The 8,194-nt window shown below is 37.1% G+C and overlaps 1 long non-coding RNA gene across 1 annotated transcript; it reads right to left on the reverse strand.

Moving 5' to 3' along the window:
* Window positions 1–911: 911 nt before the first annotated feature.
* Window positions 912–7,807, reverse strand: LOC133249227 (uncharacterized). Its single transcript, XR_009736879.1, has 3 exons — window positions 5,573–7,807; window positions 1,512–1,578; window positions 912–1,392 (listed from the first exon to the last, which is right to left on the reverse strand). It is a non-coding gene; the product is annotated as an uncharacterized LOC133249227 (long non-coding RNA).
* Window positions 7,808–8,194: the final 387 nt, after the last annotated feature.

Consider the following 8,194-nt stretch of genomic DNA (forward strand, 5'->3'; position numbering starts at 1 on the left):
TATCTACCTCATCAAACAATAAGTAAGTTTATTTTTAAAATCCCCTTACGTTTTTTGGTTAGCCACCTACATCATTACAGCTGTATTGAAACCCTTTTGCACTTGGCTGTCCAGACATGACCCTCCCCTGCTTCTTACTTTACCTCACTGGCTTCTCCATACAGTCTCAGTGCTTGTACTATCAACCCTTTGCTGGGTCTGTTTCCATCTCTGACTCTCTTCCAAGCCCAGACTTGTCATATCAAATTCTGATCTGACATCTTTATTTGTATATATTAATATGCATCTTCAATTTGAAATGATCTCTTCTCCTTGCTTACCTTCTGCCTTAGGCACCCTGGTCTTTTTGAACTTCCTTAAACTATTTTTTTTTTCTTCATTTCACTAACTTTGCAGTAATTTGTTATAACAGCAATAGAATACAAATTCACTAATGACAGTCAATACTGTTGTAACAGTTTTTTTAAAGTGTCAGAGTTATGACTATGCCTGTATTTGAAAACTAATTGGTTTATATTGTTTACAATATCTTAACATTTTAAATAGATACACATCAAGTGTTTACAGATTATTACCTTAGACCATATTTGTGCCCACCCAGTGAAAAGTGACGTGAAAATGAAAGGTGCTCAGTAGTGTTCGACCCTGGATCCTTGGAATTCTCCAGGCCAGAATACTGGAGTAGGTAGCTTTTCCCTTATCCAGGGGATATTCCCAAACCAGGGATCAAACCTAGTTCTACCCCGTTGCAGGCATATTCTTTACCAGCTGAGCCACCAGGGAAGCCCAAGAAGAGTGGAGTGGATAATCTATCTCTTTTCCAGTGGATCTTCCTGACCCAGGAATCTAACCAAGGTCTCCTGCATTGCAGGTGGATTCCTTACCAACTGAGCTATACAAGTGATGTCAGTTTAGTTGCTCAGCCATGTCTAACTCAGTGATGAAAGTGATGTAAATGAGTTTTATTAAGAGATACAATTTGAGTAGTAATTGTTAAATATAAAACCAATTATGATAGAGTCAAGATTATGATAAATGAACCAACAGTGGACAATGTGACATGGTGGCTCACAGGAGGAAAATTCCAGTTTCTGAGGAGAACAGGTGAGGTTTTTTTTAAAGCAGGGAGCCTTAAGGGAAGTTATGACAGATGAGTTACATCTGACAAGAAAGAAACATGTAGGTTGAACATTATGGGTAATGGGAATGAGAAAGAACTAGAAATGTAGACCGAGTGATAGTAACATTCTCTTTTGATATTTATTCCAGAAATGAAGAAAGAAGCAACACATGGGTATAAGCAGCTCATGAGATGCAGTTCTCAGGCAATATGCTGTGATTTAATTGACTTTGGAAGGTGGTCCACTGAGGTATGCTGGTAAACATCCAAGGCTGCCAAAAACAATTTCAAAAATTTTTTAAATGACTGTCATATGATATTAAGATATACATGCATTGAAAATTTAGTTAAATCTTTACTGAATGAACTAGCAGAAGAATGACATTGTTACCAATGAAGACTTATTCTTATGTCTGCAGTCTTTCGAGTGTTCCAAGCCAGATTTTCGAAGCCTATAGCTTTAGAGAATGAAACAGAATAGTAATAAGAATCAAACACAGTGTAACAAGTGATCTTAAAATAATGTGCATTGATAATATTAGATGATCCAAATTTTATTTTATTAATGAATATTTCTCTGTGTGTATTTGCTGTTAGCCAAAGAGTGGTTTCTGTGGGAAATCAGAGGTAACATGTGACTTGTAACTGGAAGTTTGGAACACAACCATCTGTCCGCTAATAACTCCTTTTGTTCACAGAACTAAAAAGCTATTCATCAAGACTGTTGCCATATAGCCATAAGGTTTTACCTGTAAAACTTTTATCTAGGTTTCAAGAACTTTTTCTTCATATATAACCTATATCAGCTTTCAGTTTTTATATTCAAATAGCAGGCTGTGTTTTCATAGAATTTGTTATAAGAAATATAATTCTAGTATTTCTGCTTCACTAATTTTCTACCACTATAAACATGCAATGTCCGTATATTTATTTTATTTTGTGTTATTTAAATATTTTCATCATCTCCTTCTAGTAGTGAAGGTATATAATCTAGTCTTCAAGAGTGTTTTTTTGAAGTAATACCAGCTTTTTTAAATATAGGGAGAATTCATCTGTAGAAGGAATAATAATCATAATACCAGGCTTTAGTATGAGGACTGCAAAGTGTTTTAATTAAAAACATTAATTTCACATTTCTAATGCTTTAGTTTTGTTTCCCCTCCCAGGTTTGAATATATGCTAATATGAAAGAATTAAACTGATTTAAATGCTCATTACTACTATGCAGAACTGAAGAAATATAACCTCTAGGTAGTCTTACAGCATCACACTGTGCAGATACAATCCAGTAAGAAGAAGCATGCATTTCAAAGAGTAATTGGGTCTACACTGCATTTTCTCCAGGAAACAATTCTCCATGAGCATTAATTAAAGCATTATCTCAGAAAAGGTACAGGTCTCCTGTATAATCACCAGTGCGGGGTAGGCGGTGGGGGGGAGTAAAATAGTAAATGATTCAGAGACTTAATAGGCATGCATTTTCAGTGTCACATATAATTCAGGGTTTTGTGCAGCCCATTTTAGCAGCTACTGTCTCATAATGTATTAAAGGATGCTATTTAACATGACTTATTTCTGAGAAGTGTGAGACTGACTGATACTTTATAGAGATCTTTTTATAACACAGAAACTAAGGCATAATTAACACAGAAACTGAGTTTAACAAATATGAAAAATTTTGCTTGAATTGGATACTATCCCTTCTCCAGTGGATCTTCCCAACCCAGGTATTGAACCAGGGTCTCCATATTGCAAGTGGATTCTTTACCAGCTGAGATACCAGGGAAGCCCAGAAGGGATACACTGAGTATTTAAAATATCATTTATCTTAGCACAAGGAAAACTATGATCAATAAGGAAGCTTTGTAACTAAATGTCTCAGATAAACTTATTTACAATAATTCCACAGGGAATATACTGAAGAAAATGTTGACAATAGTGTGAACTACTGATGAATATGGTATATAATTTTTTGTAATTTTAGCCTCAAAAATGAACTTAAGTGACTCTGAACTAAAAGGTTCTCCCTACCTTTCTCTATGATCTATATGATTAATGACTGAGGTTGGTGACCATTTTTCATCTAAGTAGACAGCGACAAAAAATATGGTCCCCAGAAAATGTTTGAATTGCAGGAATACTTAGACACAGAAATAGATTGGTCCTAAGGAAGGGACTAGTGGTTCACTTATTGAACAGCATAATACGTAGAAAGCATTTTAGGGCAGTTATCTCAGTATCAAAAGCAATTGTAAATTTTTAAAAACTGTAGTGGATATACCCAGTGGCTATATCGAAATGGGCATAGATTTATCAATTTTCAAATTTCATATAGCAATTTTATCATTATTATTATGAATTCTATTATTCCAAATTCAGAATTTCCATTCTAATCTTTTGTTTTAAAATGCAATGCATTCTCAAATCTACTCTTAATTTTTCTCTGTTTAGGCATCTGGTCTCAAGCACAACTTATGCACACTCTTGCATAAGTTAAAAACATTAGTGACAGAAAATTATGGAAAATTTATTTTTCTTCAATGGCAGAACACAAAGGTAGTAAAGGTAATTTCCCAATTTCTCTAATCTCCTGTACTACTCAGAATAAATAAAACTTAAAGATCCATAAAGACTGTTAGATTTTTACCCATGTAACAATTTTGCTCATTTCTTTCCAGAAACACACTGCTAATAGGATAGTCTAAAGTTTCCAGTGAAACACACTTTTTTCCTGTACTATATATTTCCCTCCATATCCCTAAAGTGTAACAGGAGTAGCATTGGATTTAGCTCTCAAATGCACATTCTAACACAGAACTATATTCCCAATAATAGTAAGCAAAGTTTTGTATCTTCTAAAATGCAGTAAGAATAGCACCTGTAATAAGCTGCATGCTGCTGCTGCTGCTGCTAAGTCACTTCAGTCGTGTCTGACTCTGTGTGACCCCATAGACGTCAGCCCATGAGGCTCCCCCGTCTCTGGGATTCTCCAGGCAAGAACACTGGAGTGGGTTGCCATTTCCTTCTCCAATGCAGGAAAGTGAAAAGTGAGAGTGAAGTTGCTCAGTTGTGTCCGACTCTTAGCGACCCCATGGACTGCAGCCCACCAGGCTCCTCCATCCATGGGATTTTCCAGGCAAGAGTACTGGACTGGGTTGCCATTGCCTTCTCCAAATAAGTTGCATACATGATCATAAATTTAGTAATATCCTGAAAAAAATATCTTATAGACTAATGATTTAAAAAGAACAGTTGATAATATAAAACATGTTAGCACAGTGGACGTGAACACTGAATTAGCCCCAAAATTCACTTAAATACTACATTAACTACAACAGAGATCATTATACCATTTACACATGAAATGCTATTTTAAATATCAAATGTGCACTAAAAAATTAGAAATGAAAACATTAGAGTCTGATTCAGTTTCTTCAATTAAATTTTATTTAGGATTTATCTCTACAGTAATGCATTGGAGAAGGAAATGGCAACCCACTCCAGTGTTCCTGCCTGGAGAATCCCAGGGATGGGGGAGCCTGGTTGGCTGACATCTATGGGGTTGCACAGAGTCGGACACGACTGAAGCAACTTAGCACAGTAATTTAATACTTTAATTAAATCTAGAACTATTTTCATTTCTAAAAGATATACTTCATTGTGTGATATATAACTAAATCACTAATGAAGACTTTCATCTCAATCAATAGTAATGTGGTAATAATGTAAATACCATTTCTAAATGACTTAATTCTGTGATTGCACTTAAACTTTGGGGAGATAAAATTGAATAAAACCCAAATCCCTGCCTTTGTAGAGTTTTGTGTGAGAGTCAAAATACACAATATATTCTATATGTTTGATTAGTTACAGCATTGGCATGGCTTGTTGTGTTCATCCCTGCTTGTTTCATAGTGACAGAATGGTAACATCTAGAAACTTGGGTTATATTATAAGCAGGAAGACACGGTAAGAGCACACAGAGCAGATGGAAAGCATTATGCACCAATGTTTAATTTCAAATGGATAGACTATGTATTTTTCAGATTGGATGTGTGTGAATAGTTCCTTTAGTACATGGCATTACATACCAGGTCAGTGGGTATTACTAATGCTAATACACTTAGTGATGATAGTAACTACTGTCTATTGACAATATGTGATCTTATTTTTCAAAGATTCAAATGTATTAACCAATTTATTGTTGCCTTATAACTATATAATTCAGGTACTTTTCTTAACTGCATTATACAAATGAGCAAACTGAAGCTTCAAGAAGTTGATAACTTACTCAAAGTTACACAACACATCAGACACTACAGGAGTCATACTGACAGTCCAGCCCCAGATTCTGAGGGCCAGAGGTCTTTGTTATACCATCTTACATGTGTACATATCAATATGTTATATATGCACAGATATGTATAAACTTTAACCTTCTTGTGTACTTACCATTATTAATCATGGTATACATTCATTCCTTCTGGATGCACACTGTTTTTCTACATGCCATGCACTATTATAGATGCTGAGAATAAAATGATAGATAAGATTGCTAGCAAAAAACTTATTCTGCCAGTTGTTATAAAATGGTAAGAAAGACTTTCTGCAAGAGATCAACTCCCAAAATAACAAAGGCAGTCACAAAGGAGGTGGCTGCAGCCATGAAATTAAAAGACGCTTACTCCTTGGAAGGAAAGTTATGACCAACCTAGATAGCATATTCAAAAGCAGAGACATTACTTTGCCAACAAAGTTTCGTCTAGTCAAGGCTATGGTTTTTCCTGTGGTCATGTATGGATGTGAGAGTTGGACTGTGAAGAAGGCTGAGCACCGAAGAATTGAGGCTTTTGAACTGTGGTGTTGGAGAAGACTCTTGAGAGTCCCTTGGACTGCAAGGAGATCCAACCAGTCCATTCTGAAGGAGATCAGCCCTGGGATTTCTTTGGAAGGAATGAGGCTGAAGCTGAAACTCCAGTACTTTGGCCTCCTCATGCGAAGAGTTGACTCATTGGAAAAGACTCTGATGCTGGGACGGATTGGGGGCAGGAGGAGAAGGGGACGACAGAGGATGAGATGGCTGGATGGCAACACTGACTCGAGGGACATGAGTGGGTGAACTCCAGAAGTTGGTGATGGACAGGGAGGCCTGGTGTGCTGCGATTCATGGGGTCGCAAAAAGTCGGACACAACTTAGTGACTGAACTGAACTGAACTGATAGTGAGAAAGTCACTGAGTGAAAAATTACTAAGAGGAGATAGCAGGGGTAAGGGGTCTTCTACAAAATCAACTTAGAATTCTTGCTGAAAGTGTGTTAGGGTGATCAGATAGTGAGATGGGGAGTAGCTAAACTGAGCAGAATTCTTACCACAACTGGAGGAGGCAGGGGAAAGCAAATTCCAGGGATGAGGCTGAGTCAACAAGAGGGTATAAGAAAGCTTCAATTTTAGATTCATTAAAATCCCTTTTCCGGTATACATATTGTATTTCAAAATATTCTCTCCTATAGGATTATTTCAATGTTCTTCCAACAACCAAAATAAAAGTTGGTAAAGATGCCTAAAGCCAACTCTCAATGTAATAAAGTTGTTCAGTAAGAAATAAAATGGAAGGAACATTGTTATTCAAACACCAGCTTTTGGAAATGAGAATACCTTCCTATTTATTTTATGGGATCTCTGACTGTTGAATGTATTCAAAATGATATACTGAAAATTAAAATAAATTTAAAGATGATGTGAAAATATAACCATGGAATTGATTAAATGCAGAGGACAAGTGTGTATATACCAAGGTGTATACATATACAGAGTCAGTTCAGTTCAGTTCAGTCACTCAGTTGTGTCCAACTCTTTGCCGACCCCATGAATCGCAGCACACCAGGCCTCCCTGTCCATCACCAACTCCCAGAGTTCACTCAAACTCATGTCCATTGAGTCAGTGGTGCCATCCAGCCATTTCATCCTCTGTCATCCCCTTCTCCTCCTGCCCCCAATCCCTCCCAGCATCAGAGTCTTTTCCAATGAATCAACTCTTTGCATGAGGTAACCAAAGTACTGGAGTTTCAGCTTTAGCATCAGTCCTTCCAATGAACACCCAGGACTGATCTCCTTTAGGATGGAATGGTTGGATCTCCTTGCAGTTCAAGGGACTCTCAAGAGACTTCTCCAACACCACAGTTCAAAAGCATCAATTCTTCGGTGCTCAGCTTTTTTCACAGTCCAACACTCACATCCACACATGACCACTGGAAAAACCATAGCCTTGACTAGACGGACCTTTGTTGGCAAAGTAATATCTCTGCTTTTGAATATGCTATCTAGGTTGGTCATAACTTTCCTTCCAAGGAGTAAGCATCTTTTAATTTCATGGCTGCAGTCACCATCTGCAGTGATTTTGGAGCCCAGAAAAATAAAGTCAACCACTGTTTCTACTGTTTCCCCATCTATTTCCCATAAAGTGATGGGACCAGATGCCATGATCTTCGTTTTCTGAATGTTGGGCTTTAAGCCAACTTTTTCACTTTCCTCTTTCACTTTCATCAAGAGGCTCTTTAGTTACTTTTCACTTTCTGCCATAAGGGTGGTGTCATCTGCATATCTGAGGTTATTGATATTTCTCCCAGCAAACTTGATTCCAGCTTGTGTTTCTTCCAGCCCAGCATTTCTCATGATGTACTCTGCATAGAAGTTAAATAAGCAGGGTGACAATATACAGCCTTGATGTATTCCTTTTCCTATACATAGTTATTCAAATAATTTAAAATTTGATATGTACCTGAAATATTCCCTTGGTTTATTGAAGTACTCCATTGAAAATATTTGTTATAGCCTATCAGGGTCAGATAGACTTTTTGGATTATTCGTTCAACATTTCGTCTGAGGATGCAGAGTATAATCAGTGCCTGCTGGTGTCATAACTAGGTAAACTGCTAAGATGTGGATTCCTAATTCCACCAGTAAAAGGTATGTGCTGGCTTAATGACTTGGTCAGAAGTGGGCATGAGCATGCCAAAGTCATTGTCTGCCAGCAATCTTTACTGACCTGAGCCTCAGTCTCTAGCAGTGAGGGTC

The sequence above is a fragment of the Bos javanicus genome, chromosome 6 (assembly GCF_032452875.1).
Source record: "Bos javanicus breed banteng chromosome 6, ARS-OSU_banteng_1.0, whole genome shotgun sequence".
NCBI lineage: Eukaryota > Metazoa > Chordata > Mammalia > Artiodactyla > Bovidae > Bos > Bos javanicus.